Source organism: Columba livia, chromosome 10 (assembly GCF_036013475.1).
Source record: "Columba livia isolate bColLiv1 breed racing homer chromosome 10, bColLiv1.pat.W.v2, whole genome shotgun sequence".
Lineage (NCBI taxonomy): Eukaryota > Metazoa > Chordata > Aves > Columbiformes > Columbidae > Columba > Columba livia.
In genome coordinates, this window is record NC_088611.1 from 5859769 (window position 1) to 5876508 (window position 16740).

At 50.5% G+C, this 16740-nt stretch overlaps 1 long non-coding RNA gene across 4 annotated transcripts in view; it reads left to right on the plus strand.

The window, feature by feature from the left end:
- Positions 1 to 16301, plus strand: part of LOC110363576 (uncharacterized) — a 29731-nt gene extending 13430 nt beyond the window's left edge. For all 4 annotated transcript variants that reach the window (XR_010475050.1, XR_010475052.1, XR_010475053.1 and 1 more), the window contains 4 exons: positions 1231 to 3058; positions 7584 to 7681; positions 11043 to 12418; positions 13136 to 16301. This is a non-coding gene — a long non-coding RNA (uncharacterized LOC110363576). The remainder of the gene's footprint in view (positions 1 to 1230; positions 3059 to 7583; positions 7682 to 11042; positions 12419 to 13135) is intronic.
- Positions 16302 to 16740: the final 439 nt, after the last annotated feature.

Consider the following 16740-nt stretch of genomic DNA (forward strand, 5'->3'; position numbering starts at 1 on the left):
AACAGAGCAAAGCTGGCAGATGACTGCGCCATCTATGCGCAACCTCGTCTAAGCCTATTTATATAAATCATGTGAAACCCAAATTAGAACTTCACCCATCTGCCGTGCTGTAAGTCGCTCTTCTACCAGCACAGCAAGCCAAGAAAATGCTCTCAACTCTGTAAGATCTGCCTCAAGCGTGAGAAAGATTCATATAAAGCCCCAGAGCTGGTGGGAGGCCTGAGATGCTGCATGTTGCAGTGTTCTGCAAGGCTGCAGGACAGGTTGTAACCAGATCCTCCAGTAGACAGCAGTATCTTGACATCAAGGACAAGCCAGGAAGAGATGTGGATGTTCAATGAGAAGCCTCCAAGACTCCTCACCATGTGTAGGAGGACAAAGGCTCACCTCTGCCTCATGCATGACATAACCATGGGTGAAAGTGTTGGGCAAGACCAGCACTGCCCTGCTGCTGATCCTAAAGCCAGTGCCCAACACTGAGTTGATCTTGTAGCGGTTTAGCACGATGAAGAAGGTTAGAAAATGCCCTCTGTCCTTTCCCGTGTTTCCTACAGGTAACAAAGGTGGATTTTTCAGCCTTTCCCTTGGGGAGGCTGTTACCCACTCATTTGCTTTGCAGATGTGCAGCCTCTGCTTGGGGCGGCTCCTTGGGGGAGTTACACTGCAGGCAAATGTGACCACAGGTCCTCACCTGGTTGCTAAACTTGCTGGGAGCACATGAACCACAGGAGCATCCCGCGGGCTGGCGACAGGGCCAGGCTGGTGACAGGACCAGGCAGCTGCTGCCCCGGCAGCCAGCAAGTGTGGCCCCGCTGCTGCAGCAGAGTCGCTCCTGGGAAGCACATCTGCCGGCACCCTCAGAAGGTCCTTGATGAAGATGGTGACTCACCAAGGACCTTTTGACCTCTCTATTCAGCAGTGTTGCAATCTGGCTTTCTTGGCATCTAGTGCTTTTCCTGTTATTAAAAATAAAAACCTACTTTTTTTTTGTTTCCCCCTCACTGAATTGAGGATTTCAGCAAACAGTTTGGGGGTAAACAAGTGAAGATGATGCTGTGGAGGAACAGTTGGTCAAGTTTGCAAGAGATAGAGCCAGATCTAAATACGGCACAGCCTTGCTGGTACAGAGCAGAAGGAAGGTGGCATATGTGTCTGAGCAGTTGGGTTGCTGCACGCTGTTAGGTTTCCTTAACATCAAGTGCATCTCTTCCCATTTTCTTTCCTTTTTAGCAAAAAAAAGAAGCAGCTCACTAAAAATGTCCTTGGATGGAAATACAGAAGAGCCATAAGGAGGTGATGGACCCTTCGTGTCCCCACTGGCTCAGCTGGCAGGTGGAGGCAGATGCATCTGAACAAAATGATTCTCTGCAAGGATGAGACCAGGAGACAGTGGCCACCTCCAGCCAGTCTGTTTCCTTGCTGCTGGTGCTCACACAGAAATTTGGCCTGGCAAAAAGCCATTTCCCAGGTGACCTCCATGCTGCTATCACTGGAGGAGATGCTACATAGCATCAGCCTTCCAGCTGGGCCTCTGCACACTAGGAGCAACCACCAGCAAGCTGCCTTTCCCAGGTGCTCTGGACTGGGTACTTGAACTGAGCGCCTTCTCTGATGTCACAGGGCACTTCATTGGCACGGAAAAGCCACTTGCCTCTAGCAGTTCCACCTGGGAGTTGTATCCTCACACCCCATGTTGGTTGCATCCAACAAGTTTTTGAGTCCTTTTGTCCGCTGGCAAAAAGCCTGCAGAGAAATCAGGATGCCCCTGGGCTGTGTTCACTGCTGGAAAGAGCTGAACAAGGATTTCGCTCTCCCTCTGCAGCTGACTCGAGAGAGAGCTGGAGGCCAAGCTGCACAGGGAACAACATGCTCCTCATGTGGCTCCTGCCTGTGCTGGAGGGAAACCTGCAACCCCTGTGCTGGGGGGTGAAGCTTTCTTGCCCGCAGGATGCTCTTGCTGGGCTCTCATGTTCCTGGGAAAGGCCGGGAGCTGGGGAGGGGAAGCCAAGGGCAATGCTGCTGCAAGAAACTTCAGTCGGGACTCAACTCTTAAGCCTTCCTTCCAGTTACAGGGTTAGTTGTGGAGCCCTCTCCATCCCTGCAGAAGAAATACTGACTTGACTGTGAAGCTGTGTATTGGAATCTTGTGTTGCTATGTTTGACCATTTAAACCAAGGCTTCCTCACAGCTTTCCAGCAAGGAGGGCTGACGTGGCTGAAGAGTGAAGAATTTAGCACAGATATAGTGGGTGGGTGACTTGTCTGACCATTGCCAGCAGGGGCAAGGCCATGCATGTGATGGATGGGAAGGAATGTGCGGTGTCTTGGACCTGAAGAAAACAAGACCTGGGGGTAAAACATGGGGGATGGGAACTTGCTCAATGGTTGCTGCTGCTGAGCATCTTCCCCTGCAAGTGGCCTCACCCTGGTTCAGCACTAGTGCAAGGAGCAACCAGCTCCATCACTGGCAAAATTGGGCTTGTACCTTTCTGTAGGTGTTTCAGGTCTGGTTGGCCCAGGGTCCTGCCCAGGAGCTGGGGAGCGTCTCCCCAACCTGCTGCAAGCACCATGCACCCCCTGGCTCTCCCACTCTGGGCAGATGTGCAGCCAGACCACGCAGAATGTGTCCCCCACTAGAATGTTAGTATTTTCCAGTGAGCAATGTATGTTTTTTTTCTTTTGGTTTAATTGCCTCAGATTCAGTCTCCATTTTAGATCAAAGACCCCAAAATCTTCAGCACAGTGGGAAGAGCTACAGAGAAAGAACAAAACAAAGGTCCTGGAGCAGCGGTTATGCCGTCTGGTGTGTTGCAGCAGTGTCTGCTGCCTTGGACACAGGTTTGTGTTTGCTCCTTCTTCTGCCCTTTGCAGACGTGTGTGGAAATGACTCAGAAACAAAGTGCCCAGCCTGCTACTGGAAGAGCGAAAGGCTGTTGGTGGAGCATTGCTTGAATGGAGAGACTGAGGATGGTGCCGGCTTTCTGCATTCAGATCCAAACGGGTGGAAAATGACCGTGGATTGGTTGTCCATTGCTGAGCTAGTTCCTAACGCTGAACGTGTGAGTAAAAAAAAATTATTAAACAGAAGTTTAAGAGCTTTAATTACACAAAATGGATATGGCCAAAGTGTTTGTGTAAAGGGATGTTTCATATGCCCTTTTGCAAGTGCTAAGATTCATCTTATTTCAAGGAGTAGAAACAGAATAATATAAAAACAGAATCTCCTGTGATGCAAAACTTCAGCTGGTTTCATGGTTTTCCTTAATTCATTTTTATGAACGGGTTTTTAATTCAGTTTAACTCAGCATCTTTTCTCCCCCTGCTCCCCCTATGCAATGCAAGCCCATTTGTGTCTAGGTTACTGGGAACCAGTATACCAAGCTCTAGCCAAGCATGTATTAAAATAAAGCTGCAATCTGCTGAAAAACAGGTTTTAAAATAGAAACAAATAATTAGAAACACACAAATTAGCGTATGTCCAACAACAGGTTGAGCTCTGCATGGATTGAAACAAAGCTGTAATGGCAGGATAGGAGCGATCCAAACCGGTAGCAGTGGCTGAGTGTTGACTTTTACGGCTCAACTGTAAAAGATGTTGGGAAGGAGCAAACGCGGGTGGGTTTGGGTAGAGCTGAGCACTCAGACCTGTGAGATCAAACAGCAACGGGGGCTTTGCATAACTCATGGGCTTTCAAGCACTGAGGCCTTGGATGAAGCACGAGCTTTTGGCTGGTGTGAGCACGCTGCCGCTCAAGCACCTTGCCAGCGACACTAGTGCTTCCCCCCTGCCGGCTGCCTGTACTGATGCACGTTTGCTGGGCAGCGGTGGGGCACCAGAAAGCTGCTTCGGTGGGGAAGGTGTGGAAGTGCTTTCTGTGGTTTTGTACGTTTGGTGTTGGGTGTTTTTATGCACATAGGCTCAAGCAGTCTGGCAATAGCCTGGAGCCAGGCTGCCTGCCCGGGGCGAGGTGAGCCTGTCCTGCAGCCCTGGGCTGGGTGATGGACAGCAGGTCCCCTGGGAGCTTTCTAGCAGCTATAAAGACCAAATCTGTTAAATGCTCTTTCACTGCTGAAATTGCAGACTGCCCATTCCTTGGTGTGCATGTGAGTGAGCAAGGCACACCAGCAGTATGGATAGTTCTGTGACCATTATTATGGAAATTGCCTTAGAGACAGTTGCCTCAATGTACATTTTTAGAAGCACAAGTGAGCTGTGCAGCAGGAAAACTGCTCGGAGAGGAGGAAAACCACCCGGCAGGCTCCCAGCTCCCATTGTCCAGCAGCACGGTGAAGCACTGACGGCTCTCTCGGTAGGGATGTGATTTAGGGTGTTTCTTTGCCTGATAAGGCAGAGAGAAGGAGCCTCTGCAGGAGAAGCCCCTTCTGCGTCAGTCTCCAAGGAAACCCTTGGGGCTGCATGGCTCAGCCTTTGCTGCGTGCCCAGAGTTTGGGCAGCAGCTCACATGTCCCACGCTGGTGCCTGAATCATGCTGCCGTCTGCCAGTGGCGTTTCACTAGTGCGAATGGTCCCATTTTAGGTGAATTGTGGGGTTTTCCTACCCCTAGATGCCACTTTATCCCAAAGATACTAACGGCTGGATTGGTGCGCAGGAGGAGTGATGTCCTTCTGTGAGATCGAGTGAAACTAGCTCTGTCCCTGTTTCGATTGTACATTCCTCACGGTTGAGTCTGAAAGGAGAAGCCTTTTAATGCTCCCACACCTCCCAGCTTCTTGAGAGCAAGCCTGGGAGCTGCGGTGGTTATGGGGAAGCTCGGGCAGCAGGTGCTTCCAGGTCTGGTTGCAGTGCCCGAACCAGAGCGAGTCACCCCGAGCTGCCGGGGATCGGGGCTGTGCCCACTGCCTGAGCAGTGTGAGCAAGTTGGTGTCTCGGAGGTTTCCAACACACCCTTAGGCTCAGGGCTGGCCAGGTGCACAGGCAGTTTCACCGCTCACCTCCCATTTGCACTGAAACATCCAGACATCTCATCTCAGTTTTGAATGAAAAAATCATATCTTCTCGTCTCAGTTAATCACAAACATGGGCAAGGTTTTGCTTCTCTTGGGCTTTGCTGGTGCTCATTGCTGCTGCCTGCTCCAGAGCAAGACCAAACCTCCAGCCTGTGCCCAGCAGCTTTGTGCAGCCTCAGCTCGTGAACGAGAGAGGCACAGATCCGGTGACCTTTGTTTGCATAACTGCTGCCTGCAGCCCCGGCTTGACGTTTGAGGAGCAAATGTAAGTGCTGGGGGAGTGCATGGTGATGGGGGTGCTGGGCAAAGCAGATGAACCTCATCCTTGCTGGCCAAGTACCAGGCTGAGCTGTGATCTGTCCTTTCTCTCACTGGAAGTCCCGGTTGACTTGCACAGTGGTGTCTCGCCAGGAACCAAGGGCAAGAAACCTGCCTGCAGCTCCTCTCTGTCCAGGCAGAGAGTTTGGCCACAGTTTGTCTATGCCCAAGACTGTTTTGCTGCCTACAGCAGCAATGGAGCTGGAGCTGGGTGGAGTGTTAGGCTCTGTGGGGTGGTGCGTCTGTCACTGACAGTGCCGTGGGGTAGAGATGGAGCTCGCAGGCTGGAGCTTGGAGGGGACCTTGTCATGAAAACAGGGATGCTGGGTGGGAGTCACAAGGTGGTGACAAGGTGCCACTCAACAGCTTGACCCATGCTGGTCTGGCAGGTCTCCAGCTTCAGCCCTGGCTGCTCCACTGCCTAGGGCTGCTGTGGCAGTGGTGGGGAGGGACAGCTGTCCCACACCTGCCTCCTTTGCCTTGTGCAGTTGGGCTGGTCTCGGTGTCCCCAGGCTCTTTGGGCAGAGCAGTGCTCCATGCAGGACCACGGTCTTGGGCGCTGTGGGTGTGTTTGAAGGCGCTGAGCATCCTGACCTTTGCGCTGGCAGCTTGTCCAACTTCGCAGGCAGTACAGATGAAAGGGCATTTCTCCCCAAACCTGGGAGACTCTATCACAAGGTCTCTTGTGTTGCTCACACCAAAAGCTCAGAAACATAATATTGGTACAAGCCCGCAGCTGAGTTTCTTTTGATAAAGAAAATTTTGGAGGAGGATTGGGAAGGGTAATTCTTTGTATTTTATGTTCTCAGCCATTTAAGCTTATTTTACTTTCCTTGCTACTATATCTGCTGGCTGGGATCTCCCTTTTATTCTGTTTTGTTTGCTTTTAATGTAAAACCAGAGATTTTTGGGGCAGGTAGCCGAGGTTTGGCTATAGGAGATGACAGCCCTGGGCCATGCCTGGCTGTAAAAGTCAGGTGTCTTCGCTGGATGTCTGGCTGCTTTCGCGACAGATAGCGGGGAAGCGCACTTGAGTATTTATCCTGAGCTAAAGAAAAGAAGCAGAACGGAGAAAAATACACAAAGTAGGCCATGAAAACAGGGTTTATGAGCATCTGAGATCCGATTCTAATTAATAGCAGTTCCCATCCCAGAAATCATACCATTCAGCAAAAGTTAATCATCTTTGCTCATACATACAACACACTTGAAGGGAGAATGACTCACCCTCATTGAAATGTCTAATGTTATGAAATCCAGTGTGACTGATGTAACAGACCCAGCTAAGCTCTCCAAATTGGCCAGGAGCACCAGCAGCGAAGCAAAGTCCATGTGTAAGTTGACTTCATTGAGTTCTGCTCGTTTGTACTCAGGCTGGATTTCACCTTTATTTACTAAAACAGACTCGCAGGGAAGGCGCCTAGAAGGATGCGGGTGGGCAGGGGAGCGGGGCGGGAGGGCTTGGCATGGCCAAGGCTGGTGGTCCTCAGCTCCTGGCCTGGACATGCCCATCCCCACCTTTGGGAGCCCACAGAGCAGCTCTGCACAGAGACCCCGCTCCTGTAAATGTTTTGACACACATGTAATTCACAGCTCTGTTGAGGTGCCTGGGACCAGCACTTCAATCACATCACTCTGCGTGTTTGCAGCCCCAGTGATTTATTCTTTATTTTTTAGTTCAGACAGGAATGTAGGTTAAATTCAGCATTAAGATTCTTCCTTGATATCAGCTGTTCCCTCTTAAATTAAATATTATTACCTGCAAACATTTCCTTTTAGCACTGGGAGCCGTTTGCTTGGTGTAGTTTGTTTAAATGTCACCATATGAATTACTGAAAGTAATTTAAATATTTAAAGACATATACTGCAAGTCTAATTTTATTTTGAAATACTGAGCCAGACTCACAGCTGATGCAGCAGATAGCAGCTCAGCCTGGCACCCCTGGTTCCTGTCCCAGTTCTTTAAATTAATAATTTGCATTTCCAACACCTTTCACCCAATGAGTCTGAGCCCTGAGATATATATATATAATTTTTTTAGTCAGATTTTCTTCTCTCTTTAAGGCCTTGCAGCCCCTCTAGGATGGGTGTGAATCCCTTGGTGGGCTCCTCTCTCATCCATCCTTGGCTGCCCTTCTGGGTCATCTGCCCCACAAGGCAAACCCTGGAGAGATAACATCAGAAATGCCAGGGCCCCAGCAGAAAAGACAGCAGCGCTCTCATATTTCATGTTTTCCAACTAAAGAAGATCCCCCTTCTGACACAACCTTTTCATCTCTTGTTATCTTTATGAATAGCTTTAAAAAAAAGTATCATTTCTGGCACGCTGGCCACACTACTGAAGAGCTGTTCCTCTTCCACCTCCTCCTTCACCCACTCAGATGAAAAGCTACAGGTAATGCTGGGGAGTAAATAAAAGGCTTTTCATGAGGAAATGAGCTAAAATAGCAAATAAAAGGCTAACTCGTAGAAACAAAACAGCTGAAGATGTCACCAGGAAAAAATGGTGATGAAACACACCTGGTCCTGGGAAATTACCTTCCATGCTGTTGCAAATTACCTTCTGACTCAGCCGGCTCAGTGCATCTGATGCCACTTTGCTAAGAGCTTTTACTTGACCTGAATACCCATGGTTTTCAAGGAAATAATGTTCCCTGTGAAAAATGCAACCACTCAGACTCAAGCCTTCCCTCACTTTACCGAGAAAAGCCTGGGCGAGGTGGATGCTGTCATTTCTCTGGCTGCTGGTGCACTGTGCTCCCACCACCGCATCCCGTGGCCAGCCAGGGTGCGAGGCTGAGCATGGGGGCACCCAGAGCCCACCCGGCTTTGAACTCCACCTGCCACCTCAGGTGGGTCTCCTAACATCAAGGTCAAAGTTGCCTTTAATCGCGCTGCGGGTATCTCCCCAGAGCATTGGTCTTGCCTGGTGCCCTGCCTGCCCCTCTCCCTGCAGAGATGAGTCTGGCTTCTTGTGCAAAGCCGGTGACTCATCCCCTGGGATGTGTTTGCTTAAAAGTTGCCTGGTCACCTCTTTCTCTGATCACTGCCTCATCGCTTTTCAAACTGGGAGTGAAGAAATGGTGACACACAGGCAGAATGCATGTGCGTGCTGAAATAGCACAAGCTGCTTGCGGGCTAACCCTTTCCTTGTGCCCTATGTGTTCCCACCTGCTGCGGTCAGTGGTCAGATGTAGAGAAGCATATGTCTCAAAGCCCACCCTGTTCTCCCTGCCCCGCCACTTGAGCTATTAAATGATGGGAGCTTTCCCTGTCCCTCAGCTTCACAGTGTCCTTGGGGCCATCCCAGCTGCAGCAGCTGCCTGTGAAAGACAGGCTGTTATTGCAGTTGGGAAGGTTTCCCCCAAGTCTCCTTTGGCCACCAAAGCTGGGCCCTCCAAGCCACCCTTGAACAAGCTCCAGACCTTGAGAACCTTTCAGAGATGATGCTGCCAGCAGGCACAGCAATGTACATGGTGTTTCGGGCAGGATCTAGCAAGTGCCTTCGATGACGACTGGTTGTGCATTGGTTCCCCACACCAACATCATCCAGCATCTTGTTCACTGTGTTTGCTGAAGCTATAGGCTGGGATGAGGGTCCAGCAAAGCTTTCAGGCCCTGGCTGTTGTGAAATAGATAAATTGCTTGATGCTGCACCAAGAGGCTTGGAGGACATCTGGGGAAATTGTGGTATCCCAAACGGTCAACACTGGGCCCATTATCGTTTAGCTTCTTTATTAATGACCTAAATGATGGGACTGAGTGCACCAGCTTTTAGAAGATACAAAACTGAGAGGAGGAGCTATTCAGAGGGACCTCAATGGGCAGAGAGGAGCTTCATGAAGTCCAACCAAAGGCAGTATGAAGTCCTGCTGCTGGGGAGGAAAAACCCTGCACACAAGTACACACTGGGGCCAACCAGCTGGAAAGCAACTTTTCAGGTGAAGACCTGGAGGGTCCTGGTGTAAAACAAGTTGCCCACAAGCCAGCAATATCAGGGGCTGCACTAAACAGAGCATTGCCAGGAGGCCAAGGTAAAAGGAAGAAGGTTTTGATTCCTGCTTTGTCACCAAGCGCTGCTGCCACTGGTGGAAGCTGGACTTGATATTTCTTGCCAACTCTTATGTCCAGCCAAGTGCTGCATGAAGGGGCTTTAACCCCATTTTGAGGACGGGGAAGCAGGACACAGACCTGCCTGGCATCACACAATTCGGTCAGTGGTGAGCTGGGAAGGGACCAGCCTCTTCGTCCAGCTCCCTCTGTGCTGGGTCGTGTTCTTGCAGGGCGTATATGTGTATCCGAAGGCTGTGAGCGTACCCAAGGACATGAAACGGGCTGGACCAGTGACTGGCAGGGATTTCTGAACAAATTCACAGAATATTGGATTTTTGTGAAATACATTAAATTTAAAAAAATTGCAAGTGAAACAGATATTGTCCCAGGAAACAGTTTGTGTTCAAAATAAAGCTTTGTCTCCTGGAAACTAAACTTCAGGGGAAAAAAAGTGGGGTTTAGCTGAACATTACTAACAACTGGGAGGAAAAGAGAAGTCATTTTCCTGTGCTGTGAAAGGGGAACCAGCCCCTTGCTCACTAAACACTTCACGGAAGTGGCTTCTTGGGTTTTGTTCAGTTTTATTTTAATCGCAACGAGGGGTTGCAAAACCGCAGGACTTGGTGCAAGAGAAAAACCTCAAGAACCGGATCATCTTCACAGATGGCTGGCAAAGCTTCTCAATGAAAAAGCAGTGTTGTCAAAGCACAGGTGGTGAGACCTCAAAGTGGGGCAGGAGCCTGAGTTGCTCATCCATTAGTATCCACCAAATACATTCAAACCAGAACTATGTGAATGAAAAGCTGAGTTGCAGAGGGACATGCAGTGGCTGGGACACCTGCCCTGCTCATTGGAATAAAAGGATATGAACAATAATTGACTTTGAAGCTATGCACAGTAAGAAGTGGCAGCACGGTGCAATCTCCTACCCCAGTATCTCTGCATCAACTTATGGGCTTTATTGGTGAGGTTTGGGGTTTTGTTGATAGGCAGGGATGCGGAGCACCAACACATTGCTGAGTCTGCCTCTGATCTTGTCATGGTGTAAATCCCAGATAGTGCTGCTGAAGCCATCTGATCCGCCACAGCAGAGCCCAGCTGGGCTGCCTCACCCTTCCAGCTGCAGGAGAAGTCCTGGCTGGGTTTGCATTTCAGAGGAGCACCCAGAAGCCAAGGTGCCTCGCAGGAGCAGACTGAGGAGCAGCGACTGCCCAGCTCGGCAGGGAAGAAAAGCCTTTCATGGTACTGGGTGGCCCTGTTTGAAAACAGATGCAGCAATGTAGCGAGAAGGAGGGCTGTGAAGGCTGGTGAGCCAAAGCCTGGCAAAGTCATTGTGGCTTCTCTCAGCGTCTCCCACTGGAGGGGCTGGCTTGGAGCTGGGGACACACGGCACCTTGCCCGGGAGGTTCCACACTGCCTGCACCTATCTGAGGTTGTTCCCATCCCTCTGCTTCCCCTGCGCCGAGCCAGCATCCCAGCAGCAGTTTGATAATGGTGGGCAAGGGGCACAAAACTCACCCCGTGGGCATGTACGGGGGAAGATGGCTTAGGGATGCGGAGCTGGGTGCCGCCTGCACCCGCCCTGCTTGTGTACAGCCCTTCCTGGTGGGTGGTGAAGCTGCTTTCGCAATTGTTTCCTGTGAAAAGCCCTCACCAGGAAGCTCGCCACTTAGCCTCCTTGAAAAAGAACTGTTTCTCTGCAGGAAATTGCTGCTTGAAAACAGCCCGGCCGCCTGGGAGAAGCTGCCAAGGAGCTGACGTGTGCGTGGGGCAGGCGGCCGAGGATGCTGAAGCTGCAGAGCCGGGCAGGCGATGGAGATGTGAGCGGATCGGAGGGGAGGTGCTCAGGTGGCACCAACAGGTCCTGCACTCCCTGTCCTGGGCCATTCCTCTCTTGCCTGTTTTCTAAGGAGGAGGCTCTTTTTATTTGGCATACAAAAGGATAAATGATTATAAATGGGGTATGTAGATATGTCTTAAACTACACAATGTTCAGTCTGTGTCTAATACATGCATGAGACAGGCTTGAGAGTAGGTGTTATTGGCTTTTTAAGTCCCATAGATATCCTGTCCTGCTCTATCACTGCAGTGACAGCCTGTGGAAGGTCTAATGCCACAGGGAGCATCAGAGCTGCCCTCTCTACTAGTCCTCCACAGGGAAGGATTTTTGTAAGGGTGGTGGCACACGGTTTCCATACCTGCTCATTTAGAGCCATTGCTGAAAGGATAAATAATCTTAAATGTGCTCCATTTCTTCCTCCAGACGGAGCCTGGAGCCCAGGAAGCAGAGGCAGGGAAGAAGGGAACTGGCCATTGCTCAACGATGTTTTCTCAGTTTAGTTAGTTTGGAGCTGCCCTCCATTGCTGGTGGAGCCCATAGGGGCTCTTGGCTCCTGCTTAAACACAACCCCGCTTTCTCTCCTGGATTTCAAAGCAAGCATGGGGACCTCTCCAGTTTTTGTGTAACTAACTATGCCAGCCAAAGCATCATGAAAAACCTGGGCCAATATTTCCCAGAAAAATTACTTTTTGGCTCTGTAGATTGGATTTTTTTGCACTCAGGCAGAAGCACAACCCTTTCTGTAAAAATGCAGGTTTCCTCAAACCCCAAAGATGGAACCAGACTTTTCTTGGGTGCCCAGTGAAAGGCTGAGAGGCAATGGGAACAAACTGAAGCATGGGACATGATGATTAAGCATAATAAAAGACTTTTTCACTGTGACAGTAGTCAAACACTGCAACATTTTGCCCAGAGCTGTGGAGTCGCTGACCTTGGAGATACTGGGATACCCAACTGGGATGCAGTACCTGCTCTAACAGATGCTGCTGTGAGATGCGGGTTGGACTGGACACTCCTCAGAGGTACCTCCAGCCTCAGCCCTTCTGGGCTTCTGTGACCACTTAGAGATGATCACAGAAAACAGAAAAATGGGCTTCTTGGAGCCTTGATTTTTGCTGCAGAAATGTTTAAAGTGAGTGTTCACATTCCCCAGGGCCTCCAGCACTCTGCAAACAGCTTTGCTTCTCTCTGGTTGCCACAGAACTTCTGGATCTACCTGGAGACCTGCATGGTGGAAAGGTGAGAATGTTGATGTGAAAGTCTCCAGCTCTGCAGCAAAAGTGCATCTCGGAGAGGCAAATGATGCTTTGCCCATTTAATAGAGGAAAAATAGCACCACCCAAGGACCTGGCAGTGCAGGTTGCATGTACTTGTGGCTGCCTCATGCCACACAAGATGCTCCACAGAGGTTTCTTGTTTCTCCTTGTGACGGTTGTTCCCCAGCCTACATCCACCTGCCTTTACTGGGGCAGACCAGGGAAGATGCTTCCCAGGGCTCAGCATCCTTGCAGGATGGAGCACACCGGAGACTTTGCCCTGAAGCGGGGCTGCGTTGGGAAGGGGGATCCATTCCCATTGCCGAGCTGGATGCCTGCAGGGCCAGAGCGGGTGCTCCACGGGGACAGCTTGCTGCAGAAAGGAGAGCACTGCACTTAGATCCCCCCGTTGAGTATTTGTGGGTGAAGCGCTTCACCGGGCCAAAGTCATCTGACATTTTTTGTGGGGGCGGGTGAAGCTAATGAATCCAGATTAGGCAGTGCGGAGGCTGGGAAGCTAGAATTCTGCTGAATATATATGAAGACAAATGTAAATTCTAAACTTTCTAGGGAGTATTTTTACCCTGGCTCAGTGTTAACATTGATAAAAATAGTCACAAATAAGTGCAGGAGTAGAAAGAAAATTTGGGGCTTTTTTTTTTTTTTTAATGTTAAAACCGTGCATCTATTTCTCTACCAGGAGTTAACCTCTTATATGCATGAATGAAACACAGAGTAAACCATCAACAAGTGACCTTCCCTGACAGAATAACTCCTATCTCAATCCAGCCAGCCTGCCTGACTCCCTGGCACCCAAAAGCTTGCAAAGGTGATGGGGAGGCACCAGCCCCACTCTGTGGATGAGAATAGTGCTGTATAGAAAACTGTGGTTTTGCTCAATGTGACGGAACAAACCAGAGGCCACCTCGGGAGCCCAGCTCACCTGAGCAAATTCCCAGCTCACAAAATACTGCTTCAAGTTGCCAGTCCACCGTTAAACTGCCAGGGTGGAGCGTCCTCTCTCAGCACTGGTGGATATTTGACCATAGGCACCTGAAACAGGTGAAGACTCCTGCTAGAAGGAACTTAATAGCTTTATGGATTGATATCTGGGCCATAATTTGTACCTGATACCTGGTATTAGATGTTGCAAACAGCTGACTGAGCAATGAGAAGATAAGTCCTAGGAAGATTTAGCTGCTACAGCCCAGAGTCGTTGGGGGAAGGGCTGTTTTGACAGCTGAGACTGGAAGGAAAACCCTTTCACAGTGCATTGTTGTTGAGAAAATGCATGTTAAAAAGAAAAACAGAGACATGCTTTTCAGATGTTCATTTTTAAGAAGAAAATGTGGTTAATGTCTGACCAGCCTCTGACTGCAGATACTTTTGCTTTACTCTCCAAATCCTTGGGAACCCTAGCTCTCCCCTAAGCTGCAGTTAGTGCCATGGGTCCCCTCGTGGTGAGACATCATCTGCCCTTTCCTGAGACTTTGGCTGCTCCCTTGGCTCAAATTAGTGTCTGTCACGTCCTGGAGAGCAATTCTACTGCAGGGGCTAAGTTGGGACCTGGAGTGAATTTTGGGTAGACATCTGCTAACAATGCAATTACCTTGTGTTCTGCCATGATTCATGGTTATGGTCTTTGTTTCTAAAACAGAAGACAAAGAGCCGGGTGGAAAAGAGACATCAAAACACAGCCTGCGGGTTTGGCAGTCAGAGAACTTGGGAAAAGAGAGGTGGTGGTGATGGGAATGAGGAACAGGAGATGGCAGCTGCTTTGGCGTCACAGAAGATAGACCAGGACGGACGAGGACAAAAGCGATCTGAAGCCAAGCCGGCAAGACGTGACTGGGCACGGGGAAGTTGCTGGTCACCGTGCTGGGCATTGAGTAGAAGGATTATTGGAGAGAGTCCTTTCTGCAGCAGAACAACAACCAGAAAGACACACACAACCCTGTGCGTTAGAAACCCGAGGCCAGTGGTGGTGTACAGCACAGAGACAATGACCATCCACATGTAGAGGAGCTATCGCTTTTTTGCTGTCCTTGTCAGAAGCACTTGGGACTCTGTGGAATTGAGCCAAAACATGCTAGTTTCTGGAGACGTTCTGATCTTCTAGCTGCCAGCAAAGCCACATACATAGCGAGACAAACACCACCAAGACCCCTGAGTCCTGGCCAGTGCTGTTTTGCTGGAGGAGGTGCTCGCACGCAGCATCCTGGCTCCAGCCTCCGTGCTTCTGTCTGCCACATTTTGGGAAACCTTCTGGGTGTGAGGTCCCATCTCCTTGGGAGGCCATTTGAGGAGGGTGCCCACGGCTCCCTGCGAAGCAGAGATTTCCTCTCTCGCGGAAGAAATTCCCCCGGATGGCAGGCGCGGCTGCTGCGGGGAGGATGCAGGGCCTGGCGGGGGAAGCTGGAGGATGAGGACTCGGGCCGGCCCTGGGCTGCGGTGCATTGCGGGGCGGCGGACTCCAGAGGGCAGCACGCCGACAGGCTGGCACCCGCCCTGCCCGCTCCTGCCAGCCCTGCCCGCTCCTGCCCACCCTGCCAGCCCTGTCTGCTTCTGCCAGCCCTGCCTGCCCTGTCTGCCCTGCCTGCCCTGCTCACTCCTGACAGCCCTGCCCACCCTGCCAGCCCTGCCCGCTCCTGCCAGCCCTGTCCGCTCCTGCCTGCCCTGCCCGCTCCTGCCAGCCCTGCCTGCTTCTGCCAGCCAAGCCTGCTCCTGCCTGCCCTGCCTGCTCCTGCCAGCCCAGCCTGCGGGGCCACAAGGGGAACTCAGCGCGATGATCCGCACTTCTGAGGGCTGGGAGGTGAATCTCTATTGCCCCCCTCCTAGTGTCCACCAGCTCCTGGCTGGGCGGGCAGGGGATGCCACACCAGCATTAGGTGACGTTATTTTGCTTCCATCCTTTTCAGGGTGAAATCTGGTCTTGTCTCTGCAGGTGATGTGCCTGGAGCCTGTCCTGAAACTTATGTGGTCACTAATGTGACCGCAAAATGGAGGTGAAACATTTCTCTTCTGGTTTCGCAGCCACCGCGCGCCCGCGGTTACACCTGCCTCCCTCGCACCACCCAAGAGGAGCCACAGAGTCCCTGTAACATTTCTGGGTACTGTTTTCAGTACAACAAGAGCTTTAGACCCAGATGTAAGTTCTTTGCCTAACCTGCTGCTGTTCCCCTTATGAATTGAAGGTGGTTTGATAAACATACTGAAAGGTCAGCTATTTTCACTGTGGCTTGCATAAGAACCTCAACATCCCCTGCTTCAAGAGCAGCCTTAGTAACTTCCTACTGCAACACTGAATCACAATAGCTTCCCACAGCAACCAGTGGTAAAAATAAACTGGGCAAGGGGAAGTGGACAGCTTCTGCTGTTCCGCTTTCTTGGGCACACTTGAGTCACGAAAAAAAGCGATGTAGAACAAGGCGTTTATTTTGCTGATGCCGATGAAATCCACAAATGGTTCGGAGCGCAGTCCTGCTGAAATCGGTGTGTTTTGCAACGGGATGCTCAGCGTGCTCAAAGTTAAGCATGTGCTCAAGTGCTGTGTCCAGTCTGTATTTTTCATTAGGATTTGGACTTATGAGTTAGACTAAAAGGAGACAGGGACCTCAGCAGAGCCAAGTGCTGCTTTTGTACTAAAGACAGAGGAGAATGGCCTCCATGGGATATTTTATGTGTCGAGGGCATATAAAAGACCACTGAGGAGACAGTGGCTCTGTTATGGTTTCAGTAGTAGATCTTAGCTTTGAGAAAAGTAGGTCTTGACTGGATAAAAAGTGTCCTTAAATACAATATGATTGTATTTTTGCCTTGACATACTGTCATTTGAACAGCACAATTTTAAACAACATTAAGACTAAGACTCTGTGTGTGTGTCTGTGTGTGCACATGTTTGTTTGCCTGGGGAGGGGGTGGGGGGTGTTTTAAAGAACAATATCTTTCCTGTTACACAAGGTCTTGAAAATCAGCCAGCTGGGAAAAAACCCAGTTGAGACCTAGTCAGGTCGCTGAGCCTGGGAATCTGCTGCTGAGACAGACCCTGACTCTTCCCTTTGTGACAGAGTTTGCTGAGGAAGTTTATACGAAGAGGCTAAAGAGAACAGAAGTTACGGCAAAACAGGAATGTCCCAGACTGGGGAGGAGGAGCTGTTCCCCCTCCCACTGTTTCCCACAGGAATTTTAAGAGCACGGGTTTGTAGGATAACCCAGGTGAGAAGGGACTGCAGAAGGGCTTTAGTCAAACCTCCTGCTCAGAGCTGGGTCAGCCCTGAGGTCAGCTCAGGCTACTCGGGGCTGTGC